Genomic DNA, 11,635 nt, shown 5'->3' on the forward strand with positions numbered 1-11,635 from the left:
TTGTGGAGGGATTCTGTCGCCAAGGTCTAAGTGGTTATCTTAGGCTTTCCTACCCACGAATATGCCATTAATTTCAGACTTCATTAAACAAAGCTTTTGAAACTATTTAATATATTCTCATGCATCTTCTCTGACAAGAGAAAAAGGATGCGGTAGTTAATAATAACAACTTTATTTGCAATATACAGCAAAAAGAAAATATGATACAATGTCTTGCATGAAAATCATTACATGATCCTAACTTTTGTTTTTTACAATTAAATCATAAATACACAAGTGGAAAAATAATCCGAACAATAATACAATCTTGTATACATATTCATATAGCAAGTGAATAATTACATTTTAATTCCTCCTGAGCCACTGGCTCGTCAGGAGGTGCTTATGTAAACAAACATATAGAGGGCAAATCAAACTCATCATGACAATTCTTGAAAACATTTCTTCCCGATTTTATCCTTGAAGCAAAACTAGTAGTCGGGAAAAATGGTTGCTAACAGAGTCGTTGTCAGTTGCCATGGTACGTACCATCTGGTCACCTATTTGAGCCTCTGATGATGATCTTCCCTTCGAAGTGCTTTAAAAACATCGTTAATACTGACTCCGAGACCCGGCAAACTTGAAAGCCCCCAAATTACGTGGTATGGTCTCCAATGGGGAACTCCTAAACTCCTAAACGACGCTTTTACAGCCAACTTAAGAGGAAGTAAAAATGTTGCTTGCCGTGTCTCTTTCTGTCCTTGTTTAGGGGAAAGATTTCCCCGTACCTTCTGTTAGTAATGCTTAAAAAAAAGCATTAAAAAGAACCTTAGTTGTCCTCAATGAACCCCGGCGATCAATTAAACAATCATGCCATTTACCCCATGGCTGAATTTCATCTTGAAAAAAATCAATGAAATCCCTGCAAAGCCAGGTGATTTTTTTGATGTTTAATATCTTCCTTCGTTCAAATAAATTTGGATCGGTGCGTATGACTTTGTACGAACACAGAAATTTTAACTTAATCATGGTTTTTCGGGAGATTAACTGAATGTACTTGTAATGTTTTACATTGACCTAAACTCCAAGAAATATTATAAAATGTACTTGTGAGATAGTGGGCATATGATATCTTGAATTAGGATTTATATTTGGGCTTATATGGCGTTAGTTATATTTATTGAAAAAACGTTCGCCCACTTCAGTTCTGACGTTTTCAGCTCGAAAATTAACTTCTGGGTTTCCTTGTTTCTACTAAGCCGTGTTCACAATAACATAACATCGCCTAGCTTGGCTTATAATGAACGAAACAAATATATCTGGCTTTTCTTGAATATCAGCATAAACCACGTGCTAATTAAGGAATATATTTTGAAAGGACTGAAGACATCTTTATTTTTGTATTTGGATAGGCAAGCTTACCTTTTTTGCTACTGGTTAATTTCGAGAGAAAATCGATCTTTCTTTACCAATGCTAATGCAAAATTAAATTACGCCAATTTTAGCTGTTTGGAGCTGACTGACGCTCTTTTTGAGTTTTCAACTCCATTCATCACTCCCAGTTTAGTCAACATGCTGTGAGCTAGGCTTCACCGTGTATTATTCAGATCAGAAAACTTTCAGTCCTCTGCACCATACCATACACTTTTCCAACCCTAATGTGCCATAAAATATGTAATTTCCTTGAAGGTATAAACTTGTAAGTGAAGGTTGTCTGCTGCAACTACTTCGTATGTTACATATGCACAGGACAAAAAGACTGTGCCGTGAAATGTTTGAATATTTAAAGCGTACATTATAATTATGTATTACATCTACTTTGGGAGCAAGCAGCATGCCGCTACATTCATGTGCTCTGTTAAAAAAAATTCCGGTACCGGGAATCGAACCCGGGCCTCCCGGGTGAGAGCCGGGTATCCTAACCACTAGACAATACCGGAGTTGGTAAGGGAGGGCATGACTTAAAAATTTTCTTTGAAATCCTGGCAAGAGTTCAGAAAAACTAGGTGATCCTTTTGGAAGGCATCTCGATTAGAGTCCGACGCGTGGGGCGTTTTGCGAGAAGAATGAAGAACTTTTTTCACCACATTAGGCGAGTGCTGTGGGATACAGTGTTAAAAATAATATATATTATGAAGTCTTCCCGCGACGTTATGATTCAGCTCCCATCCTCCGGGTACACAAAACCCTCACATACAGTTTACACGGGTCAGGCGGGGGCTGATTGGCGAGTTAGGATATTGAATTCTAAAGCTGAAATAGCCTTTTAATCGTTGAGGAGTGAAAGCCTACTTAATTATTAAAGTTCCATGTTTTTTGCATCATAAATTGCCTCTTCTATGAATGTAGGTGTATGCATTTTCCTACCTTGGTGATGAGCATGTAATATAAAGCAAATTAAAATCAATTGGAAATCTTGAATTTAGGTAGTTTTTTCCCTATTTTCCGATTATGATTAAATTAGGTAAAACAGCCTTTTTGCGATGCTGATTGACGTCGAAATAGTTTTAAATGTAATATGAATGAATTGAAATAGTTGTATTTGCTGTGCTGGAGCAAAATATTACTCTTCTTTACGAGTAATTCATTTAATTTTAGGATATCTAATTATTTTCGGACTGGGTGATGAACTGTTGGATACTCAAAACTATAGAATAACTTATTGTTTTGATTCATCGTGATTAAAACTATTTGAGGAACAAAATACAATACTATAGAAAATGACGACAGCAATTTTTTGCGCATAGGTAAATTTTTCCACTCAAATCTTGGCGCCTCAACATGGCACACAATTAATCGTTTTCTACCAACTTGGTGTAAGTCCTCCAAGTCCTTGGAAGCTCCTAAGTAGTCGCTGGAAGTGTGGGAGGAATGACATGTTACCCCTGTCTATATACAAGCGCAGCTAAGGAAGCACTTCATGAGAGATTATGTACGGATAAAAATTTAAATCCTTGAGTCCCCATGCTTAGTGAACCCAAAAAAATTGCTGATTTCTTGTCTATTTAAGGGCTCCCAAATTCGGCTCATCTAAGTGACATAAGTGGTGTGCATAATAAATTTCAAACTGAGAGTTCCTCAACTTCCTCACATTACTCAGAGACCTATCGCTGATGGCTCGAAATCGATCATTAGTAGAACAGACACATTCAGTATGTCTTTTTTTCCACGATCAATAAGAGTTTATAACGGCAAGGTTAGAAATCTCAAGTAGATTAGACGACTTTTTAGTGTAGCCTACTAACTTATGTATACCTTTATGCATGTTTCTGAATTTACTTATTATTTCCTACAGCATTTTTGTGTGTTCTAGCTTTATTGGCAGATTCAATGAATAGTTGGCAAGTTTTGCCTTTGCATGAATGTGTTAGTATAATTTGTTAGTATGCTCAACGTTTTTTGTACCGTGTGGTGTGCATGTGGGAATCGAATAGCATGCCACAAGCTGATGATTGACCACCCCCTGCCAAACACCCTAGAGGTGGCTCGCAGGGTATTATGTACATGTTGATTTGTATGAACCTAATTCCTATTAACATCAAGTCTCGGCGTGCGACAGATAAGTTTAGTCTCATTTATTCGATCATGCATGATGCGTTTAGATGGCGTCATCAGCTTTTTTGGTTAGTGGTAGTTTTCTGGGGCCAAGAAATGGTCAGGTATACTGGACGGAAGGGCGAACCTTTTTCGAACCCTTTCGCGGGGTCTCAGAGATAATCCGTGTGCTCAGGAGACGGGCTTCACAGTATGAGGTAACCGCTGCCGATATGACCTGTCGTAGTACATTTTTTACTTTACTAATGTCAATACTTAGAGGTAAAGAAATGCACCCATCATACTCATAGTCGTTGGGAGATTAAATGCGTCTTTTGATCGAGGTTCTACGATGAGAAATAAGGATTTTACGAAAAGGCATCAAATTTACGCCCATTGCCTCCGTTGAACTGGCAACGCCGAAATTTTGTGAGTGGAGGGGGGAACGCGAAAAGCTCCTTTTTCTCCCCCCACTCCAACTTTAAGCTTGTCCACGTGTACGAGTGTATCCGGAATTCTGGTGACTAAGTTTCGCAAAGGTGTTTGGCAGGGTGTGAGCTTTCGCTGACCTTCACTACTTCATTTATTCTTCTATATCTACATAGCTCCATGCGAGCCAAGGGTGCCTGGCAGGGGGTGACAAATCACCAAGATCACCACAAGCGCATGGAAAAATAAAAGCATGTAATCGCCATCTACATAATACCCTTAGAGCCACCTCTAGGGTGTTTGGCAGGGGGTGACAAATCACCAACATGCAGCATGCAACAGGACCGCCACATGCACACCGCACGGTCATAGAAATATTACGCATACTAGCAAAATATGAGTGCTTATTAATTAAAAAAAACTTGCTAATGGTTAGTAATTCCTAGAGCAAATACATGCAAGGTTAGAACTATGAAGAAAAACAAGCAATGAGTGATCCTAGCGAGCCACGCCATTAATCCTATCAATTGAGACAACATTGCTATCCTTAATAGTACGAGGGATGAATGATATTTTAAATCTCTCTGTTTTGCAGTCTATTTCTTTTATTTTTTTTCATGATCACGTCTACTGTTATACGATATCTTTTAGTTTCAATGGCGTTCTTATATCATTCTGAAAATGTAACATTTGACATTTGTGTACATTATATAAGTTTGAAAAATGAGAATTGTTTTCGTTTTTAACACCTATGTCTGTGATTCCATTTGATGCAGCTGTTATCCATGCGGCAACTCTCATGAAAAGCACATGTACTGCATGTTAGGTTGTAGTTTCCGTAGTTTTTCTTGTCTTATTTCGGGGAGTGATAATATTTCTGATTAGTCAGCCCTTAAAATTGATCAGATTCGTGCTCGATTCTGTTCATTGCACTACCTTAATGGAAGCTTACTTGGAGATTATGTGCGGAATAACTTCGATCTTGTTTCTCAGCTTATATTGCTAAAGCAATGTCCCTCTTAGGACTCCTGTTCCGTTTCACTGAAATTAAAGACCCCCAGGCACTTCGAACTTTTTTTTCATCTATCATTCTTCCAATTCTTACCTATTCTTGTCCCATTTGGTCTATCTCTTCTCAAACCAACCTCTCATCCCTGGACTGTGTCAGCAATTTCTTTGCCAATATAGTAAAAAATAGAATACCGCATTTACGCAACATGTCCACTAATGCTATTCTCTCCTCCCTCTTCATCCCTAATCTCACTACCCATAGGCTCACAGCTGATTTAAAACTTATTTATAAGATTCTCAATTCCACCATCGACTGCCCAGCATTGCTCTCTTTTATCAATTTTAAAGTTCCACCCCGCCCTACCCGTTCTCATCCCCTAATCCACATGCCCATTCCTAGACTTTCACTCACTAAACGTTCGTTTTTCTACCGCATTACTTCTGTGTTGAACTCACTCCCTCCACACATCGACCCCTTTGCACTTCCATTGAAATCCTTCATAAGCCTTTCCCTATCCTATCTGTCGCCGAAGTAGTCTGTCACTGCAGTTTCTTGTTGTCCTTTTGTTTTTGTAAATGTAATTATTGTTTTCTACATGTTATATTGCGTCTTCGTCCTCTAATTTATGTATTGTTACCTGGCCACTATAAAATGGCATATGCTGTATGTGGTTATATTTCTTTAAAATAAAAATAAAATAAAATAAAATATTTTACTTTCCTAAAGCTCAAATTATTCCATAGTAAGCATTGCTACTTTGTGGGCATGAGAATAATACTAGTACTTTCAGATATGATTTCCCATGTTAATACATATATAAGTTCCATACCCGGAAAAACGTCCTGTAAAAGCATCAAAACTTGTCTAAGGCACGCTTATAATTTTCCCTTAATTACTTTTTTGTGGCGAATTAACTGCTGCTGGTGCTGACTTAGCTAAGATTACGGTCTTCAATTAACAGAGGATATTTATTTTTAGCCAAAATAATAGTTGTGACACATATTTACATTACATGTAAATGTTTTATCTTGATATCAATAGAATTACATTTGCGATTTTGGAGTGGCAACGAATCTGCAATCCTGGTTTTCAGTTTAAATTCAACAGCTAAAAATACTTAAATAAAATACGTGTTTAACTACTTTTTTACGGTAGCTTATTCCTCTTATGAGTTTATAATTTCAAATAGCATGATCATAACGATATTTTACGGGTGAAACTATAGGATGTAGAATACGATAATTCTGCTTACTTTGCTAGTCTTCTGATGCGATTGAAAAGGAAACATGGACATTCCGGAAGAATATACAACGTAATCTGATGGCCAATAACGATATTTTTTATTGTAACTCATAAGAATTTGATGCGGAAAGGCGATATCACGACCCGGTTCCTGCTTGTTATTCCCTGGCATACATCTACGTGGGGAACTTCGTGACGTCACGCCCGCACTGAGTTTCAGCTGAGACCACCTCCTATTATACGCACCTTGCGCCTGAAGTAACTTGAATTGTATCCGAGCTAACTCCATCCAAAACAACTCTCTGTTCGCGATCCTTTAGGAAATCTTTGATCCAACCAATAACGTGTGTATCTATGCCGTATGCTTCCAACTTTTGAATCAGCTTTAAATGCGGAATCTTATCGAATGCTTTTCTGAAGTCTAAAAATATGGCGTCGACTCGAACATATCTGTCACCCGCGGATAAGATATCGTGAACGAAGAACGTCCTTCACGCGGTTCAGCTAACCCTTCGCGGTTGCAGTGAGTCCTTCAGTACTTGTTCGTTCTACATCATAGAAAGTTTCATTATGCTTTTACAAGTACGTGTTTGGGTAACAAATTCATATCTTTTCCTTGACATTAATCTGACATTATTTGAAAACCGCCGTCTAATAGTACTTTTTGGACGCGGTCACTCAAAAGTTCTCTTATTCAGGAAATGACATCCTCATACAGGCCGTAAGATTTCAGTTTTATTATTAACTTTCCGTGGGGTACTTTATCAAATGCATTTTTGAAATCAAGAAAAAAAAAGCGTCTGCCGGAATGTTGCCCTTTAAGGAAACTAAAATTTCGTGGGCGAAAACCTAAAAAAAGATAACGGTGTTTAGCATGACCTACTTTTCCTGAATCCATGTTGTTCTCATTGACAAGTTTTGCGCTACTAGGTGTTTCATTTCTGAGCTGACTGCGATGTGTTCAAGGACTTTGCTTGAGATGGACGTTAAAGATATCGGTCTGTAATTAGATGGCTATTCCTTTTCTCCACTTTTGAATATTAGCCTTACATTGGCAGTTTTCCAGTCATTAGGTACTTGTACATCATCTACACGTACATAATACCTTGTGAGCCACCTCTAGGGTGTTTGGCAGGGGGTTACATCGTGTTGCTTGATGGATTTACTGAATATTTACTGCAAGAAGGGGGCAACTTCTGAGGCTACTTCTCTATAAAGGCGAGAAGGGATTTGGACCAGGTGATTTATTTGGACTGAGCGATTTCGATGTATGTTCTATTCCGTGAGCACAAATGTCAATAAGCGACATGTTTCGTATGCAGACATTGCACACTGTCTCGGGTGAGTTCTCAGAAGGCTCTGAACACGCTCTTGAAGTAGGAATTTAATAAATTGGCTTTATTTGAACTGTTTTTCAACACAACTCCATTATCGTTTCTCAGCGAACACACGGTAGATCGTTTTCCTTAAACTTCCCTAACAAAAGACCAAAATGTTTTTGGGTTTTCCCGTAACTGCTCCACTAGTGTTTTTATTTTAAAATTCGTGATCGCATTCCTTCCTGCCGACTTTAGATAACATTCATTTTTTAGTTATTAACTCGCGATCATTGGCGAATAAATCCGTGCTGACTCTTTTCATTTTAGTATGGCATACTCTCAGTCGCCTCAATGAATTTCTCCTTTCCGCGTCATACCATCTCGGTTCGCTACCTTCTTTTTTTTGTTTTACTAGGGATGTAGCTATTTATTCTCAAAGTTACGAGCGATATAAAAGCTTTCCAAGTACCCTCTACCTTTAACTTTACCATTAATTATTGAAACACGGGGAAAGCAATTTTTAGATAACTCTTAAACCAATCAAAATCAGCCCTTTTAAAAATAAAAATTGTACGTTCCGTTTTAAAATTTCCAACGGTATTTAGAGAAAACTTTGCTATTGCTACCTTATGGTCACTTATTCCCTCGACGGTGCTCACGTTTAATACCTGATGAGGTATGTTTGTCGCTAATAAATTAAGAATACTCTCTTTTCTCTATTTGGTACGGATGCTATATGAAATAATTAATCTGATGTATAAACGTCTCTCAAATCACTTTACCCCTTCCACCAGCAATGATACTGTACGCCTCTTCATTGAGTAAAAAATAAGATGAGAACGGAAGCGAAAAGGCCATGAATGTTAAAATGCACTATAGGGTACTCCAAAATTAAAGATATCTACAGAACTGTTGCACGCTCTCAAGTCCACCGCTAATATCAATTTGAATGGCCATTCAAATAAATGCCAATCAAACCAATATCTGAGGTAGACCTGAAAAGGGCATTGTAAATTAGCTACGATCACAGAAGATGGAAGCATTGTGAAACACATGAGCGGCTAAAAGCTTTGTCAGCTTGTTATATATTCTATTTATTTGGATAAAAGTATGCCAACGCTCTAATAAAATCAGCGTACAATTCCCCTTTGTATGGTGCCTACTTCTCCACACATATTCCTCTAAATGTGTCTCAAAGGACTCCACGCATGTTCTACTGATCCTTCTCCTCACATCCCTCTTTATTGTAGACCACGAGTTCCATACGCTAGCGTATGGAACTCTTATAAAATAGGAATAATAGCTGAAATCAATCGAGTATTGCGCAAGGCAGCCAAATTTGTGATGAGTTGTTACGACAAAAAAGGCAGCGTTCCCAGTAAGTTACCCGAGTGGATGGGAATCTTTACAGGAGCGTAGGTCGAAGTATAGGCTTAACTCACTTAGGAAATTCGAAGAAGATATTTTCTAAAACGACGTGAATCATATCATTCGTTTACCATCGTACTATAGTAGACGTGATCATAGAATAAAATAAAAGAAATACGCTGAAAAACAGAGAGATTTAAAATGTCATTCTTCCCTCGTAACAAATAAGGATATCTTAATTGATCAAAGGTTGTCTCAATTGATACACTCATATTTTGCTAGTATGCGTAATATTTCTATGACCGTGCGGTGTGCATGTGGCGGTCCTGTTGCATGCTGCATGTTGGTGATTTGTCACCCCCTGCCAAACACCCTAGAGGTGGCTCTAAGGGTATTATGTAGATGGCGATTACATGCTTTTATTTTTCCATGCGCTTGTGGTGATCTTGGTGATTTGTCACCCCCTGCCAGGCACCCTTGGCTCGCATGGAGCTATGTAGATATAGAAGAATAAATGAAGTAGTGAAGGTCAGCGAAAGCTCACACCCTGCCAAACACCTTTGCGAAACTTAGTCACCAGAATTCCGGATACACTCGTACACGTGGACAAGCTTAAAGTTGGAGTGGGGGGAGAAAAAGGAGCTTTTCGCGTTCCCCCCTCCACTCACAAAATTTCGGCGTTGCCAGTTCAACGGAGGCAATGGGCGTAAATTTGATGCCTTTTCGTAAAATCCTTATTTCTCATCGTAGAACCTCGATCAAAAGACGCATTTAATCTCCCAACGACTATGAGTATGATGGGTGCATTTCTTTACCTCCAAGTATTGACATTAGTAAAGTAAAAAATGTACTACGACAGGTCATATCGGCAGCGGTTACCTCATACTGTGACGCTCGTCTCCTGAGCACCCGGATTATCTCTGAGACCCCGAGAAAGGGTTCGAAAAAGGGTCACCCTCCCATCCAGTATACCTGACCATTTCTTGGCCCCAGAAAACTACCACTAACCGCTTTTTTAATTCGGTATGCTTCACCCCAAAGGTCGGCTTGTATAGATGAGGGTAGAGCTCACTCGAGAACAATACTCTGGCGAGTGAATTTCACTGTCTAAAGAAATTGACAGTGCCAATCCAAGAACCAAGGGTAGGAATGATGTCTCGATTAATATAATTGAGTCACGCGCTAGGTCGACTCATTGAATGTTTTTATTTTTTCCATTGTGCTAATATTGCATGTATTTTCTATAGGAATCACTAACCGTTGGCAAGTTATACATATACATCTACATGATACAGGGTGTTTGGCAGGGGATTTCATGGCTGTTTTGCCTTTTCATGTATGTGCTCGTGTCTTTTTTAATTATGGGTAATATTTTATGACTGTGTGGTGTGCATGTGACGGTCCTCTTGTTTGCTTGCATGCTGGTGAATGATCAACCCCTGCCAAACGCCCTAGAGGTGGCTCGAAGATTATAATATATATGTAGGTTCCTAGGATCACATGCTGGAGAGAATGTAGTGGGTATTATTCAAAATCCCAGGAAATAAATCTGAACCTTTTCGTTGGCAGCCAAATTCTCTACCCACGATGAAACCACCCTCCCTGTACATTACTATCCTATCCTATTACATACTGCATGCTGGTGAGGTGGATCGCTGGTTATTATGCAGATGTAGATGTAGTATCAAGAAAAATTTTGATTTTAGGGAATTATTAGCCCTCGCTCACCCCTTTATTCAATTCAGATGTTGGTATTGTAAGGTGAAAGTAGAAATCACCCCAGGCGTGTTTTATAACACATTCAGGTTTGATCAACATTCCCATCTAGGAGGTGCCGCGCAAACCATCGCCATGGTGTATGGCACGGGGTGATTCCGCACCAGCCATGCAGCACTCATCCTAGCCTTCACCATTCTGTGACTGAGCGGGGTATCTCAGTAACCCCAAATTATGTGAATGTTGTATGATTTTAATACATTTTTTTTATTTTGTCCCGTTGATTTTTTTGTATTTGAGCGTTTTGTCTTTATTTAGGCGACAAATGATTTTTTTAACTTTTAAATTGTTTTTGAAAACTTCAATTTTTATTGGTGGGGTACCTGAGTTACCCCGCACAGCTGTTGGTGGGAAGAAAAAATAACCTTGTTTGTTACCTTAGTGCAGGGATAAAAGCTGTATGCAATGAAGTTTATTATATTATAACTTCAATAACGCCAATATTCTACATGATGGCACCTTTTGTACTTGTTTCTTCATAGCATGTTAGTCACTTTATAGTTACAATATTAAAATATGAAAGATTCCTGCCATTTCGCACAAAATCATTGTTAAAACCTATATGTAGCCTACAGTGTATTTATAAATTACACAAAACAAGATATGATACCATTAAAAATTAGCAATGGTGTTGAATTACAGTAAAGACTAAAATATATAACGTATAATTTATGAATTATAAATGGGGTACCTGAGATACTCTACACAGTCGTTCGCGTAAGTTTTCAAAGCACAGTCACGGAAGGGTTGATGAGACACAAGCCCGCTAGCGAGATGCGGCCAGACCAGAAACTAGGAGAGTGCTAAGGACACGAAAATGCTATTATTATGAAAACAACCATTAGTTAGTGATAGAAGACGAAAATTTAGCGCAGTAACTGATTCGTCGGGGGGATTTTTCCTTTCACTTCAAGAGCTTCGATTGAGATGTCCATTTAGTCTAAGGGTTTACCCGCGATTTGAACCCGGGACATTT

At 38.6% G+C, this 11,635-nt stretch overlaps 1 non-coding gene across 1 annotated transcript; it reads right to left on the reverse strand.

The window, feature by feature from the left end:
* Nucleotides 1-1,847: 1,847 nt before the first annotated feature.
* Nucleotides 1,848-1,919, reverse strand: Trnae-cuc. Its single transcript has one exon. It is a non-coding gene; the product is annotated as a tRNA-Glu (tRNA).
* Nucleotides 1,920-11,635: the final 9,716 nt, after the last annotated feature.

Source organism: Ischnura elegans, chromosome 2 (assembly GCF_921293095.1).
Source record: "Ischnura elegans chromosome 2, ioIscEleg1.1, whole genome shotgun sequence".
Taxonomy (NCBI): Eukaryota; Metazoa; Arthropoda; class Insecta; order Odonata; family Coenagrionidae; genus Ischnura; species Ischnura elegans.